This window comes from Trachypithecus francoisi, unplaced genomic scaffold (genome assembly GCF_009764315.1).
Source record: "Trachypithecus francoisi isolate TF-2019V2 unplaced genomic scaffold, Tfra_2.0 Lachesis_group17, whole genome shotgun sequence".
Classification (NCBI taxonomy): Eukaryota; Metazoa; Chordata; class Mammalia; order Primates; family Cercopithecidae; genus Trachypithecus; species Trachypithecus francoisi.
In genome coordinates, this window is record NW_022681462.1 from 33918739 (window position 1) to 33935812 (window position 17074).

The window sequence follows — 17074 nt, forward strand, 5'->3', positions numbered from 1 at the left end:
AATCCAGTATTTATTTAGTTAGTCTAGTTTTCCATTTCAGTCACATAGAGTTCTTTCACTTTTAGTTTCTTTGTCCCTTTGACATACTTTCATCATTGTAGATTTTTATTATATTATCATCCCTTACTTTATTAAAATACATGATGCTTCAGGTTCATCTTTTATATTCCATTCCCAAGTCCTAGAATGACTCATTTCTTTAAGGAGCCATGTTTTCCTTAAGGGACAATGGTATTATTAAACAAAATCTGTGTGCTTAGTGAGCTCATAGATACTGGGATGCCACTGTGTCCAGGTCTCTCAGCTGGGAAAGAAAGTATATGTGTGTGTATATACCACACACAAACACCCACAAAACATGTGTAACTATATGGATATATTTTAAGTTTATTGAGTTCTTACTGAAGTTGTCAAATCTCATTCATTATCATGTGGATCTTACTAGTCTTCTCATCTCTGTCTTTTAAGTGTAGATTTTATTTTATTTTCATTTAATGTACTGATTACATTGTTTGGCTTGTCCATTAGCCTTCCTTCCTTCTTTACTTCTCTCTTTTCTCCTTTCCTTCCTCCCTTTCTCTGTCCCTTTATTGTTACTCTCTTCTTTCCTGTTCAATGACTTATCACTTTCTGAAGAAAGTCTCATAAAAACCTAACAATATTTTGATGTATTCATCATGTTAAAAATATTTTTGCACACTTTGGTTTCATATATTTTAGAGATATAATTTTTGTTATTTTTACTTTGTTTCCCTGGTAATGTCTTCATTTTAATATTGTGAAGTAAATTATGGTTATTTCAATTCAAGCTTTTTTCTTTATAGTGTATTTTATCTGATTTTAATACAGCTGCATAAGCTTACTTTCGATCAGCATTTTTTTTAGGAGGGAGGGTACTCTCTTCCCATCTTTAAGCCTTTAACCTTTTTGTATTTTTTTTCCTATTAGCTCTTTCTTGTAAGCATTGTATAACTAAATTTTCGTTCTTTGCACATTGTAAAAAACTATTTTCAAATTCAGTTGAAATTATTAATATTTATTGTGATTGTGAAGAGATATGCTCTGTGAAAAATAAATTTTTGCAGCTTTTATTCATTTATTTATCTCTCACACTAGGAAAATTCCTAACAAATATTAGATATACAAAAATAATTAAATTAATTAATTATTGTTCTTTAAAATTTCCCTGCCATTATGTTTTCTGACTTTATACGCAATTATATAATGTGATTTATATAAACTATGGTTTATTTTTAGTGTTTTCTTTTCCTGAAAATTAGTAATTTGATTATATATTTCCTGTTTTATCTACTCTTTCTAATTTTCAATTGCATATCTATTTTCTATTATTGCATGATACTTATACATTGCAACTTGTACATCTTAATCAATCCCTCTGTCTTTTTCCTCAAGTACTAAGAAAGTAAGAACTCATCAATTATTTCAGCTTCATAACTGACAGCATCCAAATCTCACCTCAATTGCTTATGACCTTAGAGAAATATACAATTTAAATTCCTTTTTTCCTTCATTTTCAAAATATGGGGAGAAGATGAATATCTATTGGAATGAGTCACAATGAGAAGTGAATTGTTATATGTAAAGCAATTAAAACTCTAAGCAAAATATGAGATAGCTTGTGTCATTATTGTGGTATATTTCATTTTCTATTTCTTTTAAATTTCAGATCAAGTAATGTTAGTCAATAATTATTTAAATTTCTGAAACTTTTACCTACCAGGGTTTCTAATTATTAACATTTTCTGCATTCCATTCTTTCCTCTCAAGTTTTAGTTTTTTCTTACGTTTTTGGTAGTCCTTTATTTGATGATATTTGAGTGTGAAATTTGTTTAATATTTAGCCTGAAAAATAGCTTCATATTTCCTCTACACTTTTATGAACACTTAGCTGGGCAAAGAATTTTCAGTTAAGAATTATTCTCATTAGCAATTTCAGGACATTTTATTTGTTATGGATCTCATTACTAGTGATGAGAAGTAAGTGGTTAATCTGATTTTCTCCACTTTAGGAGTTTCATCTTTTTTCAATTGTGACTATTTTTCATCCACAATCACTGAAAAAAATTCTCAATATATTTATTTGCTTTTCAAGAAACTACAGTTACATGTGTCTTCATGTTTTCATTATATGTTTTCTATTTTTCATAAATTTATGTATCCAGCTTAATATCAATAGTATTTTCAGATCTATCTCAAAGTTTGCATATTATCTCATTAGCATCTGGACTGCAATTTAACATGCCCATTGATTTCTTACAAAATTTCAATAACGAAATATTTCAGAAAGTCATTTTGTATTTTTTCTTTTAAATGTTATTTTAAGTTCAGGGCCACATGTGCAGGATGTGCAGGTTTGTTACATAGGTAAACATGTGTCATGGGGTGAGCTGTAAAGATTATTTTACCACCCAGGTATTAAGCCTCGTATAAATTAATTATTTTTCCTAATCCTTCCCCTCCTACCACCCTGCTTTCTGGTAGGCCCCAGTGTATGTTGTCCCCTCTATGAGTCCATGTGTTCTCATCATTTAACTCCCACTTATAAGTGAAAACATTTGGTATTTGGTTTTCTGTTACTGTGTTAGTTTACTAAGTATAATGGCCTTCAGGATATGTTCCTGCAAAGTATATGTTCCTGCAAAGGACATAATCTAATTCCCTTTTATGCCTGCGTAGTATTTCGTGGTATATATGTACCACATTTTCTGTATATAGTCTATCATTAATGTACATTTAGGTTGTTTCCATGGTTTTGCTATTGTGAATAGTGCCGCAATGAACATACATGTGCATGTGTTTTTATAACAGAACAATTTATATTCCTTTGGGCAAATATCCAGTAATGGGATTGCTGGGTCAAATGGTATTTCTGTTTCTAAGGTTTTTAAGGAATTGCCACACTGTCTTCCTCAATGGTTCAACCAATTTTCACTTTTACCAACAATGTAAAAGCGTTCCTTTATCTCCACAACCTTGTCAGAATCTGTTATTTTTTGACTTTTTAGTAATAGCCATTATGACTGGTGTGAGATGGTATTTCACTGTGGTTTTGATTTGCATTTCTCTAATGATCAGGGATGTTGCACTTTTTAAAATATGTTTGTTGGTGGCATGTATGTCTTCTTTTGAGAAGTATCTGTTCATGTCCTTTGCCCACTTTTCAATGGGGTTGTTGTCTTTTTCTTCTAAATTTGTGTACATTCCTTATGGATGCTGGATATTAGACCTTTGTCAGATGAAGAGATTGAAAAAATTTTATCCCATTCTGTAGGTCATCTGTTTACTCTGTTGATGGTTTCTTTTGCTGTGCAGAAGCTCTTTCATTTAATTAGATCATGTTTGTCAAATTTTGCCATTGTGGCAATTGCTTTTGGCATCTTTGTAATGAAATATTTGCCTGTGTCAATGTTCTGAAAGGTATTGCCTAGGTTTTCCTCTAGGGTTTTTATAATTTAGTGTTTTACATTGAAGTCTTTAATCCATCTTGAATTAATTGCTGTATATGGTGTAAGGAAGGGATCCAGTTTTAATTTTCTGTGTATGGCTAGCCAGTTCTACTAGTACCATTTATTGAATAGGAAATACTTTCTCTATTGCTTGTTTTTGTCAGGTTTATTGAAGATCAGATAGTTTTGGTGTACAGTCTTATTCCTAGGTTCTCTGTTATGTTCCATTAGTCTATGTGTCTGTTCTTGTATCAGTAGCATGCTGTTTTGGTTACTGTAGCGTTGTAGTATAGTTTGAAGTCAGGTAGCCTGATGCCTGCAGCTTTGTCCTTTTTGCTTAGGATTGCCTTGGTCATTTGGGCTCTTTTTTGATTCTATATGAATTTTAAAACAGTTTTTTCTACTTCTGTTAAGACTGTCAATGGTAGTATAAGAGGAACAGCATTGAATCTGTAAATTGGTTTGGGCAGTATGGCCATTTTCATGACACTGATTCTTCCTATTCATGAGCAGGTAATGTTGTTCCATTTGTTTGTGTCATCTCTGATCTCTTTGAGCAGTGGTTTGTAGTTCTCCTCGTGGAGGTCCTTCTCTTCCTTTGTTAGCTATTTCTAGATATTTTATTCTTTTTGTGGCAGTTGTGAATGAGAGTTCATTTGTGATTTTGTTCTTGGCTTGACTGTTTTTGGTTCTTATGAATGCTAACGATTTTTCCACATTGATGTTGTATCCTGAGACTTTGCTGGAGTTACTTATAATCCTAAGAAGGTTTTGGGCTGATACAATGCAGTTTTCTAGGTACAGGATCGTGTCATCTGCAAACAAAGATAATATGACTTTCTATCTTCCTATTTGAATATGCTTTATTTGTTTCTCTTGCTTGATTGCCCTGGCCAGAATCTCCAACACTATGGTGAATAGAAATGGCGAGAGAAGTAATCCTTCTCTTGGGCCAATTTTGAAGTGGAATGTTTTCAGCTCTTGCTTATTCAGTATGATATTGGTTGTGGGTTTGTTATAAATGGCTTTGATTATATTGAGATGTGTTCCTTCAATACCTAGTTTATTGAGAGATTTTAATATGAAAGGATATTGGATTTTATCAAAAGCGTTTTCTGTGTCTATTGAGATAATGTGTTTTTTGTCTTTAGTCCTTTTTAGTTGATGAACAACATTTATTAATTTGTGTATGTTGAACCAAGCTTGCATTCCAGGGATGAAACCTTTTTGATCATGGCGGATAAGTTTTTGATGTGCTGCTGGATTTGATTTGATAGTATTTTGTTGTGCTTTTTGCATCAATGTTCATCAAGGATATTAGCCTGAAAATTTCTTTTTGTTGCTGTTGTATCTCTGCCAGGTTTCGGTGTCAGGATGTTGCTATCCTCACAGAATGACTTAGTTAGAGGAGTTAGAGACGAGTCCATTCTCAATTTTTTGGAATAGTTTCAGTGTAAATGGTGGCAGCTCTTCTTTGTACATCTAGTATAATTCATCTGTCCATCCATCTTGCCCTGGGTTTTTTCTGGTTGGCAGGCTTTTTACTACTGCCTCAATTTCAGAACTTGTTATTGGTCTGTTCGGGGATTCAATTTCTTTCTAATTCAGTCTTGGGAGGGTGTTTGTGTCCAGGAATTTATCTGCTTCCAGATTTTCCAGTTTATGTGCCTAAAGGTGTTTATAATATTCTCTGATGGTTGTTTGTATTTCTGTGGGGTCAGTGGTAATATCTCCCTTATGATTGCCGATTGTGTTTGTTTGAATATTTTCTCTTTTCTTCTTTATTAGTGTAGTCTATCTATTTTGTTATTATTATTATTTTTTGAAATAACAGCTCCTGGATTCATAGATCCTTTGTATGGTTTTCTATGCTTCTATCTCTTTCAGTTTAGCTCTGATTTTGGTTATTTCTTGTCTTCTGCTAGCTTTGATGTTCGTTTGCTCTTAGTTCTTCCATTCTTTTAGTTGTGATGTTAAGATGTTAATTTGAGATCTTTTTAGCTTTTTGATGTGGGCATTTAGTGCTGTGAATTTCCCTCTTAACACTGCCTTAGCTGTGTCTCAGAGATACTGGTACATTTCATCTTTGTTCTCATTAGTTTCAAAGAACTTACTAATTTCTGCCTTAATGTCATTGTTTACCCCAAAGTCATTCAGGAGCGGGTTGTTCAATTTCCATATAGTTGTACTGAGTGAATTTCTTAGTCTTGAATTCTACTTTGATAGCTCTGTGGTCTGAGAGACTGTTAAGGGCAACCAGAGAGAAAGGCCAGATCACTTACAAAGGGATCTACACCATTAGACTAACAGCAGACCTCTCAGCAGAAACTCTACAAGTCCGAAGAGATTGGAGGCCAATATTCAACATTTTTTTTTTTTTTCAGAAGGAGTTTCACTCTTGTTGCCTAGAGTGGAGTGCAATGGCACAATCTCGGCTCACTGCAACCTCGGCCTCCCACATTCAAGCGATTCTTCTGCCTCAGTCTCCCAAGTAGCTGGGATTACAGGGGCCCACCACCACGCCCAGATAAGTTTTTGTATTTTTGGTAGAAATGGGGTTTCCCCATGTTGGCCAGGCTGCTTGAACTCCTGACCTCAGGTGATACACCCGCCTCAGCCTCCCAAAGTGCTGGGATTACAGGCATGAGCCAACATGCCCGGCCCCCAACATTCTTAAAGAAAATAATTTTCAACCAAAGTTTCATATTTAGCCAAACTTCATAAGCAAATAAGGAATAAGATCCTTTTCAGACAAACAAATGCTGAAAGAATTTGTTACCACCAGACCTGCCTTGCAAGAGCTCCTGAAAGTAGCACTAAATATGGATCAGAAATACCATTACCAGCCATTGCAAAAACACACTGAAGTACACAGACCAGTGACACTATAAAGTAACCACGTAAACAAGTCTGCAAAATAACCAGCTAGCATTGTGATGACAAGATCAAATCCACATATAACAATATTAACCTTAAATGGAAATTACTAAATCCACCAATTAAAAGACAGAGTGCCAAGTTGGATAATGAACCAAGACACATTGATAAACTGTATTCAAGAGACCCATCTAACATACAAAGACACACATGGGCTGAAAATAAAGCGATGAAGGAAAACAGAATAAAAAGCAGGGATCACAATCCTAGTCTCTGACAAAACAGACTTTAAAACAACAAAGATCAAAAAAGACAAAGAAGAGCATTACGTAATAGTAAAGGGTTCAATTCGACAAGAAGAATTAACTATCTTAAATATGTATGTGCCCAACACAGGAGAACCCAGATGCCTAAAACATGTCCTTAGAGACCTTCAAAGAGACTTAGACTCCCACACAATTAGAATGGGAGACTTTAACACCCAACTCACAATATTAATATTAGACAGATCATTGAAATAAAAAATTAGCAAAGATATTCAGGACTTGAACTCAGCTCTGTATCAAGTTGACCTGATAGATACCTATAGCACTCTCCACTCATTTTGCTTTCTTTTCAAGTTTTTGGTTTTTTTCTACACTTATTTTTTAAAGTCTCTAATCCATCATTTTTAATAACTTTAAATATTCAATTATTGTAATTACTTTAAGATTGGTCTCTTATTTATGTGGTAATATCTTGATATGCTAATGTTCTACTTTATTATATAAGTTGACTCCATGTTGGATATTATATGATTTCCTTTGTTTGTGTGTTCATTATTTTTTTTTACCAGAAAATCTTTTTATTTTCTTTCTGCCTACTCATGGCCCCTCCCCTTCCCACTCCAATAACGTCCCACATGCTCTGGGCTTGGGTAGTGTCTATATAGCATGGTTATGTGTTCTTTTTGTCCAGTTTCTCTACATATTTCACATATTCTGTAAGATTATTTTATGTTTAGTTATTAATTTTTTATTCTGTTACATCATAGTTCAAGGTAAAAAGTCACATGCAATATGATTTTGGGGTTTTAGTTTTTCATAGGTTTGCTTATCTCCAACATGGCACCAGGAAACATAGATTTTTGTCAGGTCTGAAGATCATATCAGATTTTGTGTGTGAAGAGATTTAGTTACAATGTGGTTGTTTCATCAAAGCCTCGGGTCATTTAGTATTTTCTGATAGTATTAGTGTGTCTACGGGAAGAAGAAAGATTCATGGGAACTAAGAAAAGGGAGGTGAGGCAGGCAAATACCTGATCTGGGGTAATGGTCCATCACCCATCCTTATCTTAAAAAAAAGGCTTCCCATCAACATGTTCTAAAGCTGTATTTGAGTCTCTCTTCTAAAAGTATGGTTGGGCATTCAGTAGTGAGGTGATTTAGGAAACGGATATTTAATACATTGTTATTTGAACAAACTTATTGTGGGTCTAGAATCCCTGGACTATATGTGAATAATCAGAATGATCTGTTAATATAAAAATGTAGATTTTATTTCAAAGATGCTATGATCGTATGGACATTAGAGGGTCACTGATATAAATTAGATGACAATTAAACTGTGCTCTATTAATTTTTTTATTATACACTTTTCTTTCTCTTTTAAAAATAGTCGAACAGATACATAAGTATGAACACACAGAAAAGTGAACAGATAAAAATCTGTGCAAATTTATTGTTCACAGGTGGTCTCCCAATCTGCATCTTTGAACATGAGTGGGTGATACTGAGAAGCATGTGGGATGATATAGTAATGACTGTGTTACATTCTTTCCTCACCTTTATTTTATTTCCTAGACTTGAAAATTCAAAACCTGAACGTTTTGTTGTGTCATATGTTCTACAACATTGTCAGGGAAAGTTTAGCTTTCCTATCAGTCAGTAAGCCCTTGGGATGTTTCTCAGAAGGAAACTGAAACTGACAAACTTCTCCTACATAGAAGAGGACATGCACTGGATTCCTGTGTGAATTGGAGGGATTGTATCTGCTAAACACATGTATCTACAGAGCATTCTCAGAATTCTATGAGTTCAGAAAAGATTTTTTTAACAAATAATTTCAAACATGATTTTTTAGTAATGAAAAACCAATGGAGGTAGATGCTTCGAGCAGGCTTTTCAAAGGAAGAAAAGAGTGACTCATACAATTTCCACATTGTAAAAGAAAACTAAGTGTAAGGGTTGCAACAGGCCAAGGTGACAACAATTAATTTCTAATCAATATCTCTCTCTTTCTTCTTTACTCAGTAACTGTTTAAGGTGCTGTATCAGAGATGATACTGCTCCCAGTTTCCTATTTAGTTTGATAAAAAATAAGAAAACTAAACATGTGAGGCATTATCTAAAAGAAAATTACTCTTAGGGGAACCATTTTACTAACTTGGAAATCAGAAGACTACAAAAACTCCCACTCTTTTCATGGAGAAGAGGGAAGTGGAGGGTCTGAAAAGTATCAAAGATTAATGTGACAAACTTCCTAGATCATCTGTGCTCCTGCCTGCCTAGGAAACCAAATATAGTCGATTCAAGGAGGAATTCAATGCTGTCACCTCAGCAATTCACATACTTTGGTCATTAATCATAATAGCTTGTTAATAAGGTCACCCAGACTTGATTATTTTTTTTTTCCAGCCTTTCTAGTCATGCATCTCATACTGAAGAATGACATGTCCTTTGGTCTTAATTGAGAAAATTACATTTATTGAATATTGAATATAGTTCAATGTTGCTTATGATACATTGGGAAATATGCATAGATAAAATTTTATTTTTAAAAAATTGAAAAATTTATACAACTAATACAAAGAGGACAATTTATGGGCAAAGATTATATTGTCCTGAAGTTTCTAGGGGACTTCTTGATGAAGGCCAGGATTGACATTGCTCTTTAATAGTGCAGGTGGAAGAAGATGAGATAGGATGTTGTTGCACTTAAGGAGAATAGATGTAATAAAGGAATGTCTTAATATATGAAAGGAGCATCTATGGAGCAGTGAGAAGTTAGTAAAGTTGAAAATATTTTTGGACTATGATTTCCCTTGTGGTCAGATGTCTTTATATTTTTACATTTCAGTACATTGGAGAGTGCTAGCTTCCACAACATATATTTGACAAATAAGTCAATACTGAATTACTACTATTTGTAAGCAGGAGAGAGCATAAGGAAAAGTATATTTATGAAAAATATAAATAGAACTAAAAAACTATAATGGGAATAATGTATTAGAAAGAAGTAAAATACATATGAGAATGCTGATATCTTCAAAATGACATGGAAAAGAAGTAACAAATTTAAAAAGTATTATGAAATAAGTTTACAAGACTTATCAATTAATTGGATTTGTTGAGTGAAGAGGGAGGAAGAAATTTAGTTAACTGTAAAGCCTAGAACCAAGATTAATGAGATAATAATTTTATTATCCAATGATACTCAGAACCAAAAGGGCTAACATGTTTAGAATAAAATAAAGAGTGTCACATCCAGCAGTGAGAACAGAGCCATACAAAAGCTACATTTTTTCATGCAAGTACGTTTGGTTTTTGAGTATCTGAAAACTTGGGAGAAACAGAATTCATCTAAAACTTTACTGTTAATAGAAATGATATAACCCAACTATTACTTTCAAATATGTCTTTACAGCAAAGAGAAAGCAGCAGACAACAAACAAGGACTCAAGCCTGGCTTCTGTTTCACGGACGGACAAGTATTCTTGTTATTGAAGTAAAAGCTAGATTAACAAGACTCTTTCCTACAGTGCTCCTGAGAACTCTTTAAAGGCAATGTATCGTGTACTCTCCTGCATTAGACATTTGATTTCTTAAATACAATAATATGGAGTGGATCTTCTACATGCTAAGAAAGTATGTGAGATGACATGATTGCCTTCCAATACTCAAAGCCAATGTGACAGGTTTAGATATGTATTTCTTTACGAAGGCCTATAGCTTTCCAAATAATCATCCCAAAACTTAAGCATGGTGATTATTTATCAAAACTTAATCCATCTACTTATGTTGAACCATCATTAAATCAACATTTTTTAATATTAAATCACTTAGCAAGTAAGACACAGCCATACTAAATGATATATATGTATACACACACAGAGATCAATAGATAGATATAGATATAGATATAGATATAGATATAGATATATCTGAGGTTATTGTGATTCTAGTTTAAGATTTTTCCAGGGCCAGGTACAGTGACTCATGGCTGTAACCCCAGTGCTTTGTGATGCTGAGCTTAGAGGATTGCTTGGTGCCAGGAATTTGAGACTAGCTGCACAACACAGAAGACTCTGTCTGTATAAAAAATAAAATAAAAAATAAATAAATAAATAAAATAAAATAGGAAATGGTGGAGTGCACTGGCAGTCCTAGATACTCAGGAGGTTGAGGCAGGAGAATCCTTTGAGCACAGGAGTTTGAGGTTATAGTGAGCTATGATCTTGCGCTCCAGCCTGGGTAACAGAGCAAGACCCCGTCTATTAAACAAACAAACAAAAAAGACTTTTCTAGATGTTCTCATGGAGTATAGGCAGCCAGAAAGGCATTCTACTGAGTATAAAATATAACTTGATTCATTATAATAATTACTGACATTTAACAAAATATTGTTAGGTGACATATATTGTATAAAGTGCTTCAGATATATTATCTCATTTAATCCCCAACTAACCAATTTTACAAAGGAAAGAAATATGCTTTAGAATAACTAAGTAAATTTTTCAATATTACACATCTAGGAATCATCACAGCAAGACATCAAGATAAAACCTGAACTAACATAAAAGCCAAGCCATCTGAACCACCATACAGGGTAGACTGTGCCACTACTAGGTCTTGGAAGGGAGACAAAATAGAAGTGCGGGATACGAAAATGGAGCTACAATGAGTGATAAAAATGTATTAAACTAAACAGTTCATGTATTATTCCATTTTCTCACTGCTATAAAGAAATGCCTGAGGCTAGGTCATTTATAAAGGAAAAAGGTTTAATTGACTCACAATTCTGCATGGTTGGGGAGGCGTCAGGAAATGTGCAATCATGGAGGAAGGCAAAGGAGAAGTACCTTTTTCATAAGGTGGCAAGTCTTGGGAGGGACTGTCAAACACTTATAAAACCATCAGATCTCGTGAGAACTCACTCACCATCACGAGAACAGCATGGGGGAAACTGCCTCCACCACCCAATTGCCTCCCCACAAGTCCCTCCTTGACACCTAGAGATTCTGGGGATTACAATTTGAGATGAGATTTGGGTGGGGACACAGAGCCAAATTATATCAGGAGGTAGATCCGGTAAATTCAGGTATATAGCCTCAGTGAAATCATATGCACAGTAGCATTTTCTGAAAAGGTACACTTTCACCAAATCCTGATCATCGTAGAAAAGAAATGTGAAAATAGGAGAAAAAAGAAAAAAATTCAAAAGGAGAAAAAAGAAAATAGGTGAAATTATATTACACATTTTTCTCCAATGTGTAATACAACAGGTAAAGAAATCCTATTTCTCCAAAGAAAATAGGAGAAAAAAGACAAAAAAATCATGTCTGATAATTTGAATTTTTTATTCATTTCTCTGTGGACAATATTATAGTTCATAGTATTCCTTTATGTGTGTGTATATATGCATTAATTATATAGTACATATTTTATACATTTTTCCTTTGGTAATACATAGGGAATTTATCAAGTGCTAACTGTGTGATTGAGAAGTGGCAACCTGAACAGAATAGGAAAAAGAATATTAATTTTTTAAAAATATATTTCAATAATATAAAATGGCATTAGGAGGTGTTCTGTTTCATTACTACTTGTTGAGTTATGTTAACGTAATTCCTTTTTGTCTTTAAGGAGTTCCATATTTGTGGACAAGTTTGCTCCAGAGACATCTACATATTAAGAATGCATCCTTATGATACACAGAAGATAATAGGAAAGGCAAGGGTACCAAGAGAGTTTGAAAGGTAAGAAATTATAGTTAATATATGAAGAATAAGTTCTTCAACTAAATTGGGTAACTAAATAATAATTAGGACCTTTTTCTTGTATTTAGTACAAACCCAGGTTAAGAGAAAATCAGATTTACTTCTGTGCTTATCATCGTAATAGTCCTATTGAGTAGAGGAGGAAAATATAATAGAGAAAGGAAAATGTAATATATTCTTGATTGAGAGAGAGGGAGTGGTCTCCTGCCTCACCAAAATAATGATCTTCCATGTGTAAACTTGGTTATCTTATCTGAAAATGTTATAAGATTAAGTATATGACTCAATGAAATATCTTTAGCTCAAAAATGAATTGTAAAACCCCCTCTATTTTTAACTCACTGAGTAATGTTTAACAAGGCAATTTACATCCCTGTCATTCATTCCTTCTTACAGTAAGATGTGTTCTTCTGCATTATTCTATATTTTTTCTATCCAGAGAAAATGTGAAAGAATTTGAGAAAAGTGAAAAACACAAGAGAAATATTCTCATCTGGAGAAGGAGATGCATACACTGTGTTATTTAGATTCATGGCTGGATCAGATACTTCAAGTTAATGGAAGAGCCTGAGGAGTCATAAAAGATGACATTGAAGAGTTGAATGAAATAAAGTATTATAGATTATGTTAATATTTCTTCGGTAGCAAAAGGAAAAGGTCTCAAATCCTAATCAGCAGTTAGGATAACTCAGTCTAAGGAAGTAAGCTGGAACTGATGATCAGATGTTCTAGGTCAATGAAGAGACCCCAGAAGGTCAGAGGAGCTCTCATACCATGGCACCATGTTGCTGACAGCCCACACCCTACTGACTGGAGATTAGTTATCAAGCATCCCACATGCTCTTTGAGGAAAACAGAGTAAGATAAATAAAAATAGCACATAATAGGAATTACGTGGTAGAAAGGATAACTAAACTGATTTTCTAGGTAGGCATAGGGGCGCCTTGATTCAGTGAATCTATAAAGGCCAGGGCTACAAGGAGGCAAAGATTTTCTACTTGGACAAAGTCTAGCCAGGCTCCTCAGATATTTTTTCTTGACTGGGCCTCAACCTTGGCCCATGAAGACTTGAACAAACACTAACATGGTTTCTAACAGCTCAAGACTACATTCCTAGGATGTTCTCTGTACCCCTTGAAGAGCCTTCCTGAGGAAACTCAAGTCAACTTAAAGAATGTCCTGTTTGTTCCAGTATATTCTAGAGATCAGGCTACTGCTCCCCACTCCCACCCCAGGTTCTATGGCAGTATAGAAACCTAACTTCAATAAGCGCCAGGTTAGCAGACCCAGATGGCTTTCTCATGGACCAGTCTCTGCCTTTTATAATTTTTCACTCCTTCTCACCCTCCTCCGTACTCTCTCATACTCTATGGAAAATATCAAGTAATCGCTATACAAATTGAAGTTGAGTTTAGTTCATGTGGTACTCTTTTTCTTACTGTATTAGTATATTATTGACTGCAGTCTGTTCTTATCCCCTTAACTAGTGGCAGGTTTGGTTTATCTTTGACAAGGTAGAGGAGCAAGATGAGTCAGGCCGAGCCTGAAATGGGCTAGTTATAAGGAGAGGTTTATGGGTTAGTGATGGACAAGCATGAGTGAGCAACCTGGGGACATTGGTTGAGAAAATTTAAAGTTACCATAGGTGTGAAAATAGTGGGAGGATACTAAATGAAATCAGTCTTATTATTTTTCTTAATTCTATTTATACACTTTTGACAATGTGAGTTCTTAAGGTGGAAAGGGAATATGATAGGATAAATAGCATGAAGGAGAAAAAGATGAGATTCTAAGAAAAGGAGGGCAGAGAGAAAAGGGGGGCAGACAGAATGAAAGGAGGACAGGAAAAATAGATGACAAGGAGGAGGAAAAGGAAGAAAAACAACAGTAAGGTTTTAACATTTTCTTACATTTTTCAGATACATTTGGTAACAACATAGTGAAATTGATTACATATTTTCATTGAAAGGTAAGGTTAAAGTTCTATATGATGAGAAATGAGTAAACGTGCTTTCATTGGTTGATCTTTAATAAAACAAGAGGCTGACACACTGAAGAAAAACTGTGTGGCTATGGTGAGTTACTTTCCTTGTTTGTTTTATTTTTTCAAATTGCATCTGAGTTCCTATAATGTAAACAGGGCTCTGCTGCTTTCTCAAGGTTTTTTTTTTTTTTTCTTATCCTTATCATCTCACAGATCTTTAATATTTGAGCATAGGGCAATAAAGTAAATAAGTAGAATTAATTATTTTGACCTTTAAAGCAAGTACCTATTTTTCCAATCTATTCTATTTTTCTACCTTAGCAGTTAATTTTAGATAATTTTCTTCTATATTTACATTTAGTGACAAATAAATAGAATTAAAAAAATTTATACTTTCACAGCAGAATTCCATACAATTAGCAAATATATATGGTCCAGTAAAAATACAAAATCTTGAATTAAAAACATTAATATTTTTGTCTAACTCTGCTACCTTATATATGCAGCATTTTATATTAACATATGTTAGACACATTTGCCTGTAATATTATTCTCATTTTATTCCTATATATATGTAGACATATATTAAGGAAAGTAGTTTAAATAGAGCCTACGCAAAAGTCATGCAGTTGGTTATTAGACTAGACCAGCACTTTAGCTTTTATTTGTTCATTATTTTCAATTTCAGTCAGGGAACTATACTTAACTATTCTCTTATATTCAATATTTTTAAACTTATAATATTCCCTGCTCTCTTTTTTAATTCTCTTATTTATAAATATGGAAATGCAATTTCTGTCCTCTGTGAGACTTACTTTGTGGAATGCATAAAATAAATTTTCTTGGCAGTAACAAGTAGAAATATGTGTAATATAATTTCATCTATTGTTTCCCTGATCACCTTTATTGGTATAAGAATAGGTTAAATACAAGATATTTTTCTCTACTCCATAGCCTATAAGGTGGCCCATGTTCCTAAAGTCCCCAAATATTTAAAAAAATCTCCCATTATCAATACTAACACCATACATGTATTAATAAATATAAACACAATAAAAAGACTCTATGATTTGTTATTATGCTAAAAATATGTTTATATTCTCTCAAATTCTTTAAAATAATTTTGTCTATAGTTTTAAAATTTTGTGTTATTTTTCATACTAAGTCTTTTGAAACCCTGGAATTTCAGAACTATAAGGCACATCACAAATGTAACAATTATTCATTTTGAAAATAAAGAAATAAAACTAGATAGAGGAAATGACTTATTAATTGATGTCTTGACACTAGACTAATTTTTCTACCTCATTATTAATTGCAGGCTGCAATATGATTTTATCTTAAGAAACAAAAACATTATTTGGAATCCATGGAGCATTAGAATGGCAACCCAAAAAGTCTGTGAAAACATCTGTAGTGTTACATATAATAAAACACCAATAATTATTATTTCTAATATTAATTCATTCATAATTTAATAAGGGACCCAACTTAAATGTCTAAATGAACATGATGACATTTGAATAAGAGAACATAACAGCAGTCATACATATTAAGAAAACAATTTGGAAACCAAAATTAAACTTTCTCAAATATATCAAGTTTAAAATATAATATATAATTTTTGATATCTCAGTCAAGGTGGCATACAGGCAATTCTATTATGTTTTAGAGTAATTTCAATTTAGTGAAAGAATAGTTATACTATGTAATCCTAGATAAGATCTAACCTAAGCCAAATAATTTCAGAAAATGTAATCATTGACATCCACCTCCTAGCCTGTATTTACTCATCCTTTTAAAATTTTGCAATTTTGTGTATCTAATAATTCTCATCGGAATGGGCTCCATAGGATAAATCTGCTGTCAGTCTTCATGTTTACATATGACTTCCAGTCACTGTGTTTTGTCTCCTGGACGGATGTGTAATTCAGTTAATAACTTGTGACTAAGAATGGCATGCATATTTTTAATAGGCATCCTTATAACCAAAAAATAATTCTGAACACTTAACACATATTAGTTAATTTCACCCTTATAATTAATTTTATTAATCATATTTTTATACTCCCAATCCTCAAATGAGAAAACTGAGGGACAGAAATACCAAATATTGATCATACTTGATTGAAAGTAGATAGACTTTTTACCCTATGGACAATATGGAGTCAAAACTACCATATTTATTCTTTAACTGGAAACAATCAAAACAATGACAAAATATATAAAATAACAATTTCAACGTACTAGATCTCAGGCAATGAAGGACAGTTATCCTTGAGACAGGATAAATAAATAAGGTAAATTTCATCTTTACTACAACTTACTGTTTTAAGAGTTTCCAGGCCAACATGAGGGAGGGGGAAGTCAGGCAGAGCCCAGATGACTGCTTAATTAAAGAGAAAAGTTTGAGAGCCCAGAGAGAAGTTAGCTAGAGTTCTCATTAGAGATCTCTAAAGAGGAGATTGCTGCCTAGAGAGAGAACACTAGAAATATTAAGAGGATCCCTCCTTGAGTATCCAGCTGAGTAATGATCAGCATATACATATGGCAGAGCTAACCAAGATCAGACAAGAAAAGGTCTGAAACTGTTAGATAAAGCGGTGCCCAAAGCTCACAGAGTCAGAAATTGCGTTTCCCCAACAGCCAGACTAGAAAAATATTATAAATAGCATAAATACGATGAGGGGAGGCCCTTGACTTGGGCAA

At 33.5% G+C, this 17074-nt stretch overlaps 1 long non-coding RNA gene across 1 annotated transcript in view; it reads right to left on the reverse strand.

The window, feature by feature from the left end:
• Positions 1 to 16869, reverse strand: part of LOC117062103 — a 60077-nt gene extending 43208 nt beyond the window's left edge. Inside the window, exon 1 of the long non-coding RNA XR_004428217.1 lies at positions 16693 to 16869. This is a non-coding gene — a long non-coding RNA (uncharacterized LOC117062103). The remainder of the gene's footprint in view (positions 1 to 16692) is intronic.
• Positions 16870 to 17074: the final 205 nt, after the last annotated feature.